Below are 15,753 nucleotides of genomic sequence, written 5' to 3' on the forward strand. Positions count from 1 at the left end.
TGTTTATAGACTCCCAGCCTGCTGCTGTGAGTTTCCGGTGATATTTCCATTTTCCCCTGTTGAGGCTTGTAGCTATAGCAGTCAGGTATCTACCTATTTGGTGTTGCTGGAGGACGTCTGTGTTTACATCTGAGTCTACTCAAAACAAGTGTTCCCCATGTTCATCTATCCCAGCTGTCTTTTTGGTAGTGGGGATCAACTAGTGCTCTCCCCGTCATTCCCTACGTACGGTTATTCTCCAGGGTCAGGCAGGGATTAGGTTCCTGCTCGGCGATAGGTGCAGAACCTATATAGGGACGATTAGGGCAGACAGGGTAACTTTAGATCTGCCTAGGGGTCTCCACTCCCTTTCATAGTGTTGGGCTCCCTTCCCATCATCCATTGTGTTACACTGTGCGTGACAATATCTTCAGCTGCTAGAAGTAACCAGAAAGTTGACTTTGAATCCTGCAATTTTCACCTTAGTCACTGATTGAAGAAATAAGCAGAAGCTTCCTGGTCATTTCTCAGCAGTCATCTCATTATCATCACAGTCAGGTAGAATGATATATAACAAATGGATAAAGATAGCAAAGGATCCAACATTCACAATAGGTGGTCACAGCTCAAAACCCACCGTCCCTGCTCAATGTCCTCTGCACATGTCACAGAGCATGCCCACTTTCACATTGACATCAACATAAATTCTAGCTTACAGACTTCATATAGATGCTGGAAAGCAGGCTATGCGCACACGTCAGGATTTCTAGCAGAAATTTTTCTGACGAAAACCGGACATTTCTGCCAGAAATCCACATGCGTTTTTTTTTTTCGCGTTTTTTTACGCGTTTTTGTGCGTTTTTTCCAAATGCATAGAATTGCGGGAAAAACGCGGAAAATCCGCAAAATTAATGAACATGCTGCCCTTTTTTTTACCGCGATGCGTTTTTTTCGCGGAAAAAAACGCACCATGTGCACAAAATATGCAGAATGCATTCTAAATGATAGAATGCATAATGCATGCATTTTTAATGAGTTTTTATAGCGTTTTTATTGCGAAAAAATGCAAAAAAAACCGCGAAAAAATCTGAACGTGTGCACATACCCAAAGGGCTCATTCATAGGCCCATGAAAATTGGTCCTATCACAGACTGGCTATGGGTCTCACAAACGCAGCATGACGTCTGTATTTCTGAGGCTGTCGTGGTCGGGTCGGAGGACCCATGTTAAGTCCATGCATTGCGGTCCGTACATGGACTGAGATCATATGCATGATCCCTTTCTTTACATTTTAAAGGTTCCCCGGGGCCAGTCTGTGATTGTGGTCCGAGATCAGACCGATTTGCACGGACATCTGAATGGTCCCTAAATGCTTTTCAGGCAAGATGCTTACCATAATCCTTAATCTGGTATAGAAAAAAATATACAATTCAAATATCACATGGATTAGAGAAAAACTAATATGTTCTACTATCTGGTTTTAATTATTAAGAATGTGTTACATTCCCTTTAAATGTATTGTACCAACAACTCCTGGATCTGGCAATGTAATGCATTGATGACCTGAGTCCAACAGAGATGGAGTTTGTTCTCTCCACAATCTGGCCCATAAAGTGGGGTCCAGAGTGGAAGACCCCTTGATGCATATGCCCTCATCAGCCTTTCTATAGACCGTGTTCAGATTACAGCATGCTTTTGGGCTCCACAGACAACACATTGACCAAGATTTGTCAAAGTGAAAGTACATATTTAGTCAATGCCCCCTAACGTTGTCCGAATCCCCTGATATCGGCTGGTTTGGCCAACAGTCCTATGTGTACGCTGGGCCCCAGACTTTCCATCATTTGCTTGGTTTTGCTGCACAGGAATGCATCCATGTGATGTATTATGTCAGCGGAGTGGTAGCCACGTAGAATTGCAGCAAGGTGTTAAATATCTTTTAACATTTTGTACGGTTTTGACTCGCGGTCACGTAGCTGACGTAAAAACTTTGTCATATCTCCTATCAGTCTCTGAGTAATGACATAATGATTCCATCACCAGAAGACGCTACTTATTACATTCCTGTGTCTTTGGTCTCACAACAGGTTACAATCCCTATTAATATTGCAGACAGCGATCACCCTTCATTAGTCTCAGAAATCACTTTCGAAGGTTTAATCAAGGGGCAGACGAGCCATCAAACAAACGGTGCGTGATTTATCGGGAACAAGATGGCTGAAAAGCAAGTGAACTTGTCGCCATCCGGAAAAGTTATGTGAACAAACAGCCCCGCAGTACGTTACATTAGTGTGGATCTCTCTTACCTTGTTTGAACTTCAGGCCTTTAAGTAAAAATCTGCTTTAGCGAGAAATGCTTATCGGCATAAATAACCTGGAATTCCACAATTGTTCTCTCCGAACCGTTCACATGCATTTCAGTAATTATATTTTCCTTTTATACTCTCGCAGGAAGCGAGCTTTACATCTTTGATAAGACGAAAGAGGGGAAAAAAAAAAGAATAAAACCTGACAGGTACACACACACATCATCTATGCCAGGCTGGCAGCTCTTGTGCTCATTATGTTATAGTTATAGGGAGCGCTCCTTTCCCCTCCTCCCAAAATACAGCACCATAAATTGACAAGCCAGAAGCAACAATAGATATGAGGACATAATTCAGGATCAGAGTGTAAGCTCTTAGGAATAGAAATCTCTGAACATAAATGTTTGTCTTCCATTCAGGGAAGATGTGACAGTAACTCGCTTGTCCTATGATTTAATTCCATTAATAAGAATTTGGCTCGGGGAGCGCTGGACACTTTTTCCCCTTTTCTTCATATCTTGTAAATTTATGAGGCTCTGAGGTAGCACTTGCAGCATCATATTATTTTATATACTCATGAGTTGATACCAAGCAGAAAGCCGTCACACAGTGCTTATATAAAACCTCTTACCTGAGGGTTTGCGCATTCAGTCACTTAACTTTTCCATAGTTACAAGTTGTGAATTAGGGCTGATACATTTATCTCCTTAGAGAACTAAGAATGATACTACAGAAAAACCATATAGCATGCGATATAGAACTAGAATATATACATATATACTGCATATTATAATAAACATGAATTTCATATGTAATGATTGACATCAGCAGTGGTTAAAGGGAGTATAACAGCACAAAATAAGGCTACTTTCACACTAGTGTCGTGCACTGCACGTCGCTATGCGTCGTTTGGTTGGAAAAACGCATCCTGCAAAAGTGCTTGCAGGATGCGTATTTTCACCATTGATTTGCATTAGCGTCGCATTGCGACGCTTTGCCACACGTCGCAACCGTCGTGCGACGGTTGCGCCGTGTTGTGGCGGACCGTCGGCTGCAAAAAAGTTTACATGTAACGTTTTTTGCTGCCAATGGACCGCCATTTCCGACCGCGCATGCGCGTCCGGAACTCCGCCCCCACCTCCCCGAACCTCACAATGGGGCGGCGGATGCGCTGGAAAAATGCATCCACTGCCCCCGTTGTGCGGCGCATTCACTGCTAGCGTCGGTACGTCGTCCCGACGCACTGCGACGGGCCGAGTACGACGCTAGTGTGAAAGTAGCCTAACTGTTCAAACCAAGCACTATGAACAGCCTCATCACAGTGGTCTCCACGCTGCCTTGGTAAGCAATACAGCTGTGTTACATCTATAATTAAGTTCTATATAAAACAACACAGATTACCTGCGGTTAGTACCCCTGACGAAGCCACTGCAGGTGGCGACACGCGTTGGGTATCCTTATGGGCTTTTGCAACTAACGGCGCCACTCTAATTAATTGGATATGGGTGGACAGCCCGGTTTGTGCCTTTAACGTTTATGTGCCAATCCTGGGGCATAATATATGGCTCGCTCTTTGCATTTTGTTTTCTATCTTTTTATACATTGAATAGGGACTGTTATCTGAATCTGTATTTTTTCACATTTGTCCACCTTACACCTGTAAACAGCACACAGCGGTGTGTGTACATGTAAATCTATTTGAGCTATACAACTGTTTACTTATAGTATGTCACACTGTTGTATGGTTTGGTTTCATCAGTACAGTCTCTTGCATTGGGCTACAGGTGGGCATTTTTAGGCAGTAATTTATTGCAGTCCCTTATTTATAACAATGCACAGGTAGATAGGTCCTGTGCATGGGAAACCTTATTTTTGATATGCTGTCTACAGCACATATACTTTTTTGCAATTCAGCCTAGGTGGTTAGCCCCATTATGGGCTTGTGATTAAAAGGTGCCAGCCAGGTCACGTGTGTGACCATTTTTAGTGTTTTTAATGTGCATGTTTTCTGTGTGTTTAATGCAATAAAACTATATTAATTTCACGCTTCATCTCAGCCTCAGGTGATCCCCTCCTTATGGCCTATTTCTTTCTCTTTTGTTATGGTTTGACATTTTTAGTATAGGCCTTATGTGATTAGTCTGTAGTGCCCCCTCAATTTATATTGCTTAAAGGGAGTTTAACAGCACAAAATAACTGTTCAAACCAAGCACAGGCGCTAGACGCCTTTTTGGCAAGGCCGGTCAGCGGTCTAGTGTATCCTCGCACCTACTTATTTTACATTTGTTTCTGCTCTCCTCTGGCTCCTGGTAAAGTCTGAGCTGTCAATCATCCACATGGAGGGTGAAGATAGGTGGTAAACAAATAGGAGGGCAGGTGCACTGAACTGTTCCGCCTCGCCGAGGGTGCACGGAGCATCCATGCTTGGAACAGTCGTTATATGCTGTCAGTCTTCCTTCAAGCCGTCTGATGAACGACCATAATCACTTGGATATTTTCATCCAATATTCACAAGTCCACGAACATTCTTTCAGGAAAATAACATTCTCGGAAAGATCTTTCATCCTTCACCCCGGCATAATGATTGCTCACCAGAAAGTCATTTAAGCAGCAATCAGCCTACTTCTATGTAGTCCAGAACTGCAATCTACAACACCCTTCTTTACTTCAGGGGATGCAGCGGGCAGCCGTCCTCTTGCCTTTGTAAAGTGACGGGATAAATTAGAAGTGAGACAATGAGCTTATTTTTTTTTTTTTCCTCTCTGTATTTACGGCTCATGCAGACATTCGTGGATCTCAGTCCGATTACAGACCGCCATACATGAACTGGCTACGAGACGCCCCACCAGAGCATGACAGCTTCATATATTTCTATGAGTCTATCACGCTCGGGTCATGATATCCGTAACGAGTCCATGTATTGCGGTCTGGGATCCATGGACATCTCCACGAGTCCTTTCCTTAAAGTTTAAAGGTTCCCCTATATTTGTTCACCTGACGGCTGTTCCTTCTGACTTCCTCAAACACAGGCACACTCGGCAGAACTTGTATGTCTAGTCAGTGGGTGGGGGCAGGAAATCTATCATGCCTAATTTTTCTTTTGCCAAAAATTTGCCATCATTAGGAGAGCCAGGACAACCTGCACACATCAGATAGTTGGCCGACTCTGCCAAAATTGGTGATTTTAGATGACGTACATGTAATATGCATGGGCACCTTAACCACCATAACCTAGATGTATACTTGGTGCCGCTATGTTCCATTGTTCACATTGTAATCACGGATAAACCTTTGTACCAAAATTTTTCCTTTTATCTTCAACTGGTGTAAACTTTCCACTTTGGACTGACTATTCCTTTACGTAAAATATTTATCAGTCAGCTCTTTAATTAAAAGACCATAATATACGAGTGTGTGTATCTTCTCATTGGCTTGCGGGATTGAAATATTGTACATTGTATAGGTGTATATGTGTCTTTTACATGACATCTGTAGAAGAAGGGAAATAATAAGCGTCACGTTCTAAAGGGAGCAGATTTGATGGCGCGGCCGCAGGGCATGCGGTCTGTTTTAGCAGTGTTATCTTTGATTGGTTGTGTTTTGTTCTGCAAGTTATATTGGAAAAGATGCTAAATTAGCAAAAAGTTATGCTTATTTGGGGGAAAAACTTCTCTGTCCTTGCAAGTGTTTAACCGAGAAGCCCAGGCAAGTGTTTCATTAGCAGTCAGCCCCGGGCGGGCGCTGCAGCCTCAGGTGAGTTATCAGTGACTGCATTGTTCTGTCAGAAACATGAGCTGTTTCTACAAAAATCGGAATTTAGAAGCTTAGCAGGTTGGGCTTTGACTTGTAGTTCCCTGGTAGGGCTCGGGGTTTCAGTGGTCTGGTCTTGGCATGTGTATAGATTTTTTGTGCATTATGTTATCAGAAGCCAACAAGTCTTGTATGGCCAGTGGCATAACTTGAATCTTGTGGTTCCAAAGCAAAATCTCCAACAGGGCCCCTAATTATTGTAAGTCTTTAATAGTAATGGACTTTTTATTTGGGCTAAAGGGGATCTTTTGGGCTCTCTGGGCTCCATGGACTGGGATCTATTGCAACCCCTTGCCCTATTGTAGTTACGCTCTTGTATATCGCCAATACCCATAGATTGGAAAGCCACAAAAGAAGTGAATTTCTAACAGTGACTATAGACTTGGGTAGTGCAAAATAAATATCAACTATACGCATCCCCTGGTGGGGGGCACGTGGAGTATCATTGATGTGTGAACCGGAGCAGGGCCCCACCACTCCAGAGAGTGCAGGGTTAGCAAACAAGGGAAGGCGGAAACATCCGGAGGGACATAATGAAGGGGGAGTGGGAGTCCTAGGCCCCAATGTCTTTGGATGGGTACAAGTGTGGTGACATGAGCCAACTCAGAGAGGGAGGAATCTCATTTTGCAGGAACGCTCCCTCTTTCCCTTCTTTTCATCAGTTGACTTTTGCACATTGATGAATTTGATATTTGACAATCTACATAAACCTTTCCAGTGTTTTCCTGCGAGTAACAGAAGACGCGTTGGTGCCCAGGAGTGCCTGGCTTTCCCCGGAGAGTCTGAGGCTGGTGTTGTTGTAATGAGCTTCAGATAAATCCTCTGTACATCCCTCTCCTTTTTTTTTGCCTCCTTGGCAAGCTGCTGCTGATCTCACCACGCAAGAGCAGCAAGAGTTTGTGAAGAGGCGATGGAAGTGACATGTCACCAGTAATATCTGCTCGGTTTATTCCCAGTTCTATAATTAGTTTCCACACTGAACCGTGCACATGGTGTGCCCCCCGCACTGTTACATCACCTCCAGAGAGTCCACCCACACAGCTTTCCATGTAATATTGTGATCCCAGACCTTGTGGGTGCGAAAAAACTGACCTTGGAGTCACCCAAAGTGTATATTTAGGGATTTCCTGGAAAGCGTTGTCATAACCCACTGTCTATTGTGCGTGCTGTACTGTCACTTCTACCTGTAGTTCTGATATTTAAGGTCCACAGTATATGTGGCCACATTCCCCATCATTTAATATCACTGAATGTTATTATGTGATGCTCTCCACGGACAATGTGCTACTAAGCTGATGTATCTAAGCCTATAACTGTGATCTATATAACTCCTGTGAAAAAGGGACAGATAATGCTCCCTAGCAAAATTTTAGTCCACACCCTTAGCCACATCCACTTGCCATTTTATTCACCCTTGACTATATCAAGAGAATGTTAGAAAATGATGAATGAATACTATAAAAAGAATGAATACTGGAAAAAAAATGCAATTTTGCCATGTTTTTTGTATCTTTTCAATCCATTTGGAATATTTTTAATCACTTATCAGTACAAACTTGCAAAAACAAGCCCTCATACATCTGTGTCTGTTGCAAAATAAAAACGTTATAGCTCTTGGAAGAGGAGGGGAAAATAGCCATCATAAAAATTAAAATTGACTGTGGAAACGATGGGATAAAAGGGGTTGCCCAGGCTTGGGACAAAAATCGGAATAGTGTGCTGTGCGTGCGCTATCACAGTTTCCTAGTATTGATGATGCAAATAGGCAGTCATGTGACTGCATGTATGAGATTTGCATATTTCTGGTCACGTGCTGACTAGACTCTTCCAGTTTGTCTCAATTCTCTTCTATGGAGAGAAGCCAACCACGTCTAGTCGGCATTTGATTGCAAATACATAAATCACATATATGCAGTCACGTGACCTCCCACTCGCACTGGCAATACTGGGACGCAACGCACAATGTCACAATTCACCGATCTGCATTCAGATACATTGCCTGCAGACTTTTGTCCCCAGCCTGGACAACCCCTTTTAAAGGGAATCTGTCACCCCAAAATTCACCTATAAGCTAAAGGCCACTGGCATCAGGGGCTTATCTACAGCATTCTGTAATGCTGTAGATAAGCACATGATGCCAGTGGCCTTGGATTATAGGCGAATTTTGGGGTGACAGATTCCCTTTAATAAATAGTAAAGTGAATATCTAAGAATGAAAATCTTATTTTTTTGAAGGTGGGGGCACTTTATTGTTTTTTTATTTCACAATTCATATATTATTCATTATATATATAAAAATAAATATATCTATTCCTGGATAAATATTTATCACATAGATGTGTTCTGGTATATATCATGTACCAGTACAATGTGCCTGTAAAGAAGAACATCATGTAGAGATGCAACCACAAAAAAATGTATTTGCTGCAGTAATACAATTTGTAGCTCACCTCTAAGGCTACTGCCTTCCATACTAGAGGATGCGAGTTTGAATCCTGGAGAAGACCAGACTTTAAGGCAAGCAGAGAATTAATTTATGTTCATATGTATTGTTCTGAGCACAGACATACGCCGGCCTCTCAACCAAAGAGGAACTGAGCCATCACAGCAGCATATATGGCACAGCCAGCAGAGCAGGAAACATTTGGGACATAGCCCTGACCTCCTGGGACCCCCTCCCCCAATTCAGGACTGTCCCACTTGATCAGGGACGGTTGTCGGCTATGGATGTGGTGTTGATACAGTACATCTAAGTTTATCTTATGTGATACTGTCTGCTGAGCTGCTGCCTCTAAATGTATCATTGTGGTACTGTTTGCTGAGTTGATGTATCTAATCCTATTATGTGTGATACTTTATGCTGATACAGTGTATGTAAACCTAGATGAGATACGATGCCACATATTGTGTGTCTGAGCCTGTCATGAGTGATCTGAGGCGCTGTATCTAAATCTGGTATGTATTATGTGGTGTACTGAGCTGCTGTATTTAATACTATCATGTGTGATTTTTTTTTTTACGCTCAGTTGATGTATCTAATCTTAGGTGTGATATTTTGATGTTGATACAGTGCATCTAGGTCAAGGCCACATATCTGACAAACCAGATAGGGTATCTCAGCCTATGTGGCATCATATCATGTGCGATACATCTCGGAGAACCACGCAGCGCTACTCTGCCAATCGGTTAGTACTCCTGCCTACATTCAGTCCAGATTAATTCAGTAGATCCAAGTTTAGCAGCCATGAGCTCAGTGGTTACTTTGCCGCTGGTACTTTTTATCTATTCCAGAATAATCGCATATGTGTAGTTTTACATCAGAGGTGGTGATTGATTCATTTTACATAACTCTACCTGTTGTCTTTCATCCACACAATGACAGATATGAATAATACCAGTAGGCACGCCGCGCCTGGCGTCTACTCGTAGCGTTGTCAGGTGAGGAGGATGATGCTGATCAGCGATGGTTCATCGTCAGCTCGATATAAATAGCACAAGGTCTCGCACCTATAAATAATTCCTAATTTCATTCAATATGTAACTCGCACACCCTCCTATTAGGATCCATTGTGCTTCCAGAGCGTCAGGCCGAGCTTCATGGCTCTTGCTGTTTATAATATTCCAAATGAGGACAATATGGGAATTGATGGATATGCGGCCGGACAGCAGTTTAGCGCAGCGTTCCTTTTCTCCAAGGTCCCCTTGTTCCTGCTTAGTATTCCGGTTACCATACCAAGACTCAGGCCTTGTTTAATCAGCATGGTTGTGATTGCTTCCTTGTATCCATGGGTCTCATCTTGAATTCAGTATTTTGCATTACAAATACGCTCTCGGGAGACTGCCAGGATTTATCGTTCCATCTGCCACGGCTTGCTACAACAGGTTGCATTGCATTTTTTTTTTCTCTTCTTTTTGGACCTTTTCACCCAATTTTAAATAAAAAAAAAAACATTAAGTCGACACCACAACCCTAAAGTTGTCCTTATACTTGAGATATATATAATCAAGCTGTATATATTAGGATATATCCGCACAGAGTTTTCAGAGCAGAAACTGAGCAGAACCAAGTTTTTGAGAAGGATTTGGAGAGTTTCCGCTCAGTTTCTGCTCCAAAACTTCAAGAAAAGTTTGTGTTCATATAGTCTTAGAGTCTTGAACAAACAGAATTGCCCGGGAATAGTGTTGGAATGGCTCCGATTGTACTATTTGCTATTGGAGTGGCAGGGAAATCAACCTTTATGCTTGTGAGTACCGTCTGCCAAGTGGCACAGCAGAGGTAGATTGTCATACAGCTAAAAAAAAAACAAGAAAAAACAGCCAAGGCCCTGTCCTGCTCCAACCTTATCCGCATTGACGTTGTTTGACACATGGTACAGTTTTAATACTAGAGACCGGTTAGGACCGTCCAGGTAGGTACACCTTGTCGCATTGGTATGGCTTTTATGTTTTTCTGATCAAAGTAGCTTCAACTAAGTTCCCTATTTTATTTATATGTGCCATTACTACTTACTTATTTACTTGCTGTAAGGTATATGCTCATTTTGGGTTTTTTTCTTGGGTTTTGCCTGTGAAATGGCCACAGTGTGAACGTGCTCTTACACTTTGTGCTTATACCATCTCATAGTCCCTTTTTGGCATACAATTAGTAACAGGGAGGATGTGGGGACTTAGATTTTCTCTGTATTTTTTACTATGTTATCAGGTAACCTCTGTGGTGAAGGTGGTGATGAAGTGTTAGAAAACTACCGAGAAGAAATATCCGCAGATCATGAAGATGGGATTGGGGGCACCAGGACCTCCAGGTACAGAGGTTTAGGAGTGTTGTGACGACATTCAGCAGCTAAACATGGCCTAAGTTTTATCTCTGCGATGGGTGACCTCGTTCTTTATGTACACTACGGGTAAGATCGTAACAACTGTGTATAATCTCCCATGTGGAGAAAAACAGATATTTAATCATACTGAATCCTGGCGAAACACCTGCTCCGGTAATGAGCTGTGGGGCGATCTTCTATCGCTTCAGTCATTCCTATTCTGCACGAATCCAGAGCTGGAAGTGTCGCTGCCTCTTCCAGGCCTTATTTCCAGCGCTATCTGTTAGCTTTGTGTTCTGTTTGTCTGAGGCCCGGGCTTCAGTCTGCCGGGACAGAATGTTTGGGTGCTGGGCGCCTTCCAAGATCTAGCTGGCTGCAGCTCAAATAAGTTGTCTTTTTCTGCTTACAAAAATCTGTTATTTCTAAAATGGCAGGCTCTATGTAGGGACAAGAATAGTTTAGTTGTGTCAGAAGGAAAGTGAAGCCTGGGGGTACAGACTGGTGACCTTGGGGATGGCTGACCTAGTGTTTCTCCATAGTGAGACCCGGAACAATGGACTTTTTGTATGAGTTTATCGTCTAGATTATACAGTACAATATACGTTCTTTGTGTATTTTATGTCTGAGGCTGACATGAATAGTAAAATGTTATTGATGAGTGATTGCCACTGATTACAGCTACCGGGCTTAGGAACTTGTGTTACAGCTTTCCTTCCTAAATCTAATATTGTGGGGTGGAGGTTTCCAAAATTCAGCTTATATTCTAATTTTTTTTATTTGACACCTCAATAATGCCCCAAAATACCACAAAGGTCCTTTCGTGCCCCCACCTAGCCATTGACCAGTCGCTAGATTCTCCAATATGCTGCCTCCTTTGCTGAGCATGACAAGCTATCATGCTCCATCTAATGAGCATGTCGGATCATACCAGCTACCATTCAGTAGTATGACCCTCCACATCTCCGAAGGGACATGGCGTATTGCAAGTGGTAAACTTATTAACGACTTCCATCTCTAGTTACAGGTTCTCCTGCCATTGCTTCTAGTTGTACCTTTTAGCATCACTTTTCAGCCATTACTTTGAGTTATATAGTAGCACATAGATACAGTACTACGGGGCCAATTTACTAAAACCATCATATTGAGCTTTGGTGTTATGTGCCGGGAGCCCATATTGTGGCACACATTGTCTGTACAATGGAGATGGAGGAACTATAAGTGCCACATGTTTGTGCCTTCTCTCCAATCGTAATTGTGTATTCCCTTTCTTTCCAGATACAAAGCTTGTATATAAACTATTCCAGACATTAGTTATTTTCAGGCACATTCCCTCTCCAGTCACATCCTGCATTTAGTAAACATCATGCAACTGAAATATGGAAATTGAGGGCCCAAAGGTGGTGGATGAGGGATGGGTTATACCCTCCTGAGCTTGGAGCTGAGTCTCCAGGATCTCGTGCTGGAACGCTTTCCATGTAAGTGGCAGGAAAGCTGTTGTAAGATCTTACTTCTCCCCTCTTTATATTTAAGTTGCTTCTATTTCGGGAGCTCTCGTTTGTCAGCATGGACGGAGCAGCTTGTCTGCCTCTGCTGTGAGCATTTGTGACGCATTTTGGATTGAGACTGTTTAGTTTCTGCTTTTGCTGTTCACACATAACCAAACCCACTCTGGTTTTTTAACCCTTTTTACTGGGTTTGGTTTAGTCTGCTGATTGAAATTTCACAGACCACTAAACCGTCCAGAGTTTTTAACAACGTAAAGGCATTAGGAAAGAGGAAAAGCCGAAATCCGTCACATATAAGAACCTCGTGTCTTTGGATTTTCTATCTGTGCTGGAACGTTATGTAAATGGTTTTGCACCACAGATGGATTTAATTAGTAAAATTGTGCCAAATGTATTAAAAGGCGTACACCACTTAATATATTTGGTGCAGTTCTACAATGTCCTAAACTCCGTATTAATACATTTTTCTATGGGTATGTGCCATTTTTATTTAATGCCGAAATTTCTGCATCTCTTGGCAGGAAAAAGGCGCATTTTTCCGTGTTTTTGTTGCATTTTTTACTTGAGTTTTTGTGGCAGATTTTTGTCCACTCATTAGTAAGGGTGAAATCTGCAGCAAAAACGCTGAAATGGTTGATAATGTAAACCTGCACCAAATCTGCAAGTCACGAATAAGCAACTTGTGCATGAGACTTCAGGATTCTCATTCACTTTGCTGGTACTAGGAAACCTTTAAAGATTCGTGACAAATCTGCACTGAAAAAAACGCAGGAAAAAAAACTGTGTGCACACAGCCAAAAAGTCGCTGGCCGCCCCTTCCTGGTACTCCATGCTGTTTCAACTTTTGTCAAGAATATTGCAGAAAGGGATAGTGCACTTATTAAAAAAAAAAAAAAAAAAAGCAGTGTATACATATGCATTTTGGCATGTCATCTGTGTGTAGCTTTCAGACCTACAAGTGTAAGTAAAATAATTAGATAAGTAGCAGATAAAATGAGCAGATCAGGGTCTAATCTCTGAGCATTTATCTACTGTATATCTCGTGAGGGATATCTCCGACAATCGCTGCAATCCTGGGTTAGAAATACTGTATATAATGTGAGCATTTATAGCAAGCTATTATAAGTCATGATGCTAGACTGGAAATTCAATGGAGCATTAACCCAAAAACCAAACATCTATAAAAAGGGCCTACATGGATGTAAATTTCTCTGGAGAGTGACAGGTGAAATTAAACTATTCATCATGGGGATCAAGAGGGGTTTCTAGTCTTCTTATCACTCATCCCAATAAAGAACATTATAATCGCCCTCTCACCTTGGCTGATCACAGGGAACAATAGATTGCATTCTCGTACTCTATAGCCAGCCACTACTGTACCCAGAGGGGCTGATAGCAGGGAGCAATAGATTAGATTCACCTGCCATATAGTCAGCCTTTACTTGGCCTGAATTGGCTGATAGCAGCAAACAATAGATTGCATAGGCTCGTAGTGTAGGTGCCCTGGTGCGCAAGGGGAAGCTAAAGCCTCTATTACCACATAAGAAGTCAGCACTGCTGTAGGCGATGGTTGATGTGATTTTGACCTGCTGAAGATCACCTTGGACATGTCACTCATTAAAGGGAATCTGTCAGCAGGTTTTTTGCTACCTCATCTGATGAGCAGCGAAATGTAGGCAATGAGAAGCTGAATCCAACGATGTATCACTTGGTTTACTGGATGCAGCGGTTCTGACACAATCGGAGGTTTAGATTTAGAATGAAGCAGAGCTGAGAAAGCTAACCCCGCCCACACCAGGTTCTCTATGTACAAAGTCCGTAGACAGTGAGCTGCTTATCACAGGAGGGGGCGTTGCCAGACTAGTGTAGTCCAGCCATGTTAATCTCTTAGTGATCAGTACTTCACAGTTAGTAAACAGCACGCACTTTGACAAGTGATACATCCCTGAATTCTGTGTTTCAGCCTCTGTCTCCTGCTGCCTTCAGATTACATAGCAAAAAAGCTGCTGACGGATTCCCGTTAATGCAGGCTTCCATTAGATTTGTTCTGGCAGTATTTCCTCCCAGCTCTGCTCCTAGTGTCACTATTACTATGGAAAGGTATGTTCGCACTGTCGATAGTGAGTCTCTTACAAGTAGTAATCCATTTTGCAGCCATTCCTTTGTATCGCAGGGATGTTGTGTTTGCTACAAGAGGATGTTTCGATGAATTATATATGTCTATAAAGGACAAGTTCTTCTCCCATTCATTTCCTGTGCTCTCTGCAGTCATAGAACTTTCTTTGTATCCGTCACAACAATGTATTTAGTGCGTGAGAAGTGGCAGCAGAGTTGAAGGGGATATTCTTGTATGTGGATAAAGGGAGATCTCTGCCACAACACCCGGCTCAATCTGTCAGTGAGCAGAGGACTGAACAGACTATGCCAGGCTGCTGGGAGGCCACCGACAGCTGGAACGGGCAGGGAATGAATGAGACTCATCTCCACTACTGAACAGATCTTTGTACTCTCCGGGGCTCTTCACTTAGGTCTGTTCAAAGAACTTCACATCAATACAAATGAGACCATGACGATATTGCGCATGTCTGTACGTGGAAAGCGTCCGCACATGAGTTGCACCCCCTGATCTGTCGCAAACTTGTAAGGCTCAAAGCTTCATCACTTCTAAAAAAAAAAATCACTGGCTGAATTTATAAATGTATTTTCATGCTATACATATTTCAACAGAGAATAGAAATTCTGAAAAGATAATCCGTGATTTTTTTTTTGTGCTTTTGTATCCATAAAGTAGAGAGGGTAGCAGTCATTAAAATAACCTATATGTGTCCATATCGCCTTCATGGTTTTGGTTTAATGCAAACACAAGGACGTATGTGTTAAGCACATGCCAAATGCCGTACAGTGGCACCAGCCACCCATGGGGCCCCATTGTTTAAAAAAAATAATAAAATTAAGAAATATATTTTGAGTAGTATGGAATTAATGGTGCTATATAAATAATAATAATAATGGATATTGTGGTATGGAATAGTGTAGTCTGTTTTGCAGTATACTGATGTATACCAGCCAGACAGAATACAAAGACACTTCTTTGCCCTCCGACAGGACAGAGGTGGACAGTTAGGGTGATCAATGAGTGGAACAGACTGCCACGGGAGGTGGTGAGTTCTCCTTCAATGGAAGTTTTCAAACAGAGGCTGGCCGTCTGTTTGGGATGATTTAGTGAATCCTGCTTTGAGCAGGGGGTTGTACCAGATGACCCAGGAGGTCCCTTCTAACTCTACCATTCTAGGATTCTATATTATTTCTCTCCCCTGATGTCAAACAAAGCCATCAGTT

General features: G+C 42.4%; 1 protein-coding gene across 16 annotated transcripts in view; it reads left to right on the top strand.

Annotated features, from left to right (window-relative positions):
- The window catches only part of PTPRF (protein tyrosine phosphatase receptor type F), a 1,035,200-nt gene that overhangs the window by 778,529 nt on the left and 240,918 nt on the right, over positions 1-15,753 (top strand). The window lies entirely within an intron of this gene.

Source organism: Ranitomeya variabilis, chromosome 8, assembly GCF_051348905.1.
Source record: "Ranitomeya variabilis isolate aRanVar5 chromosome 8, aRanVar5.hap1, whole genome shotgun sequence".
NCBI classification, from domain to species: domain Eukaryota; kingdom Metazoa; phylum Chordata; class Amphibia; order Anura; family Dendrobatidae; genus Ranitomeya; species Ranitomeya variabilis.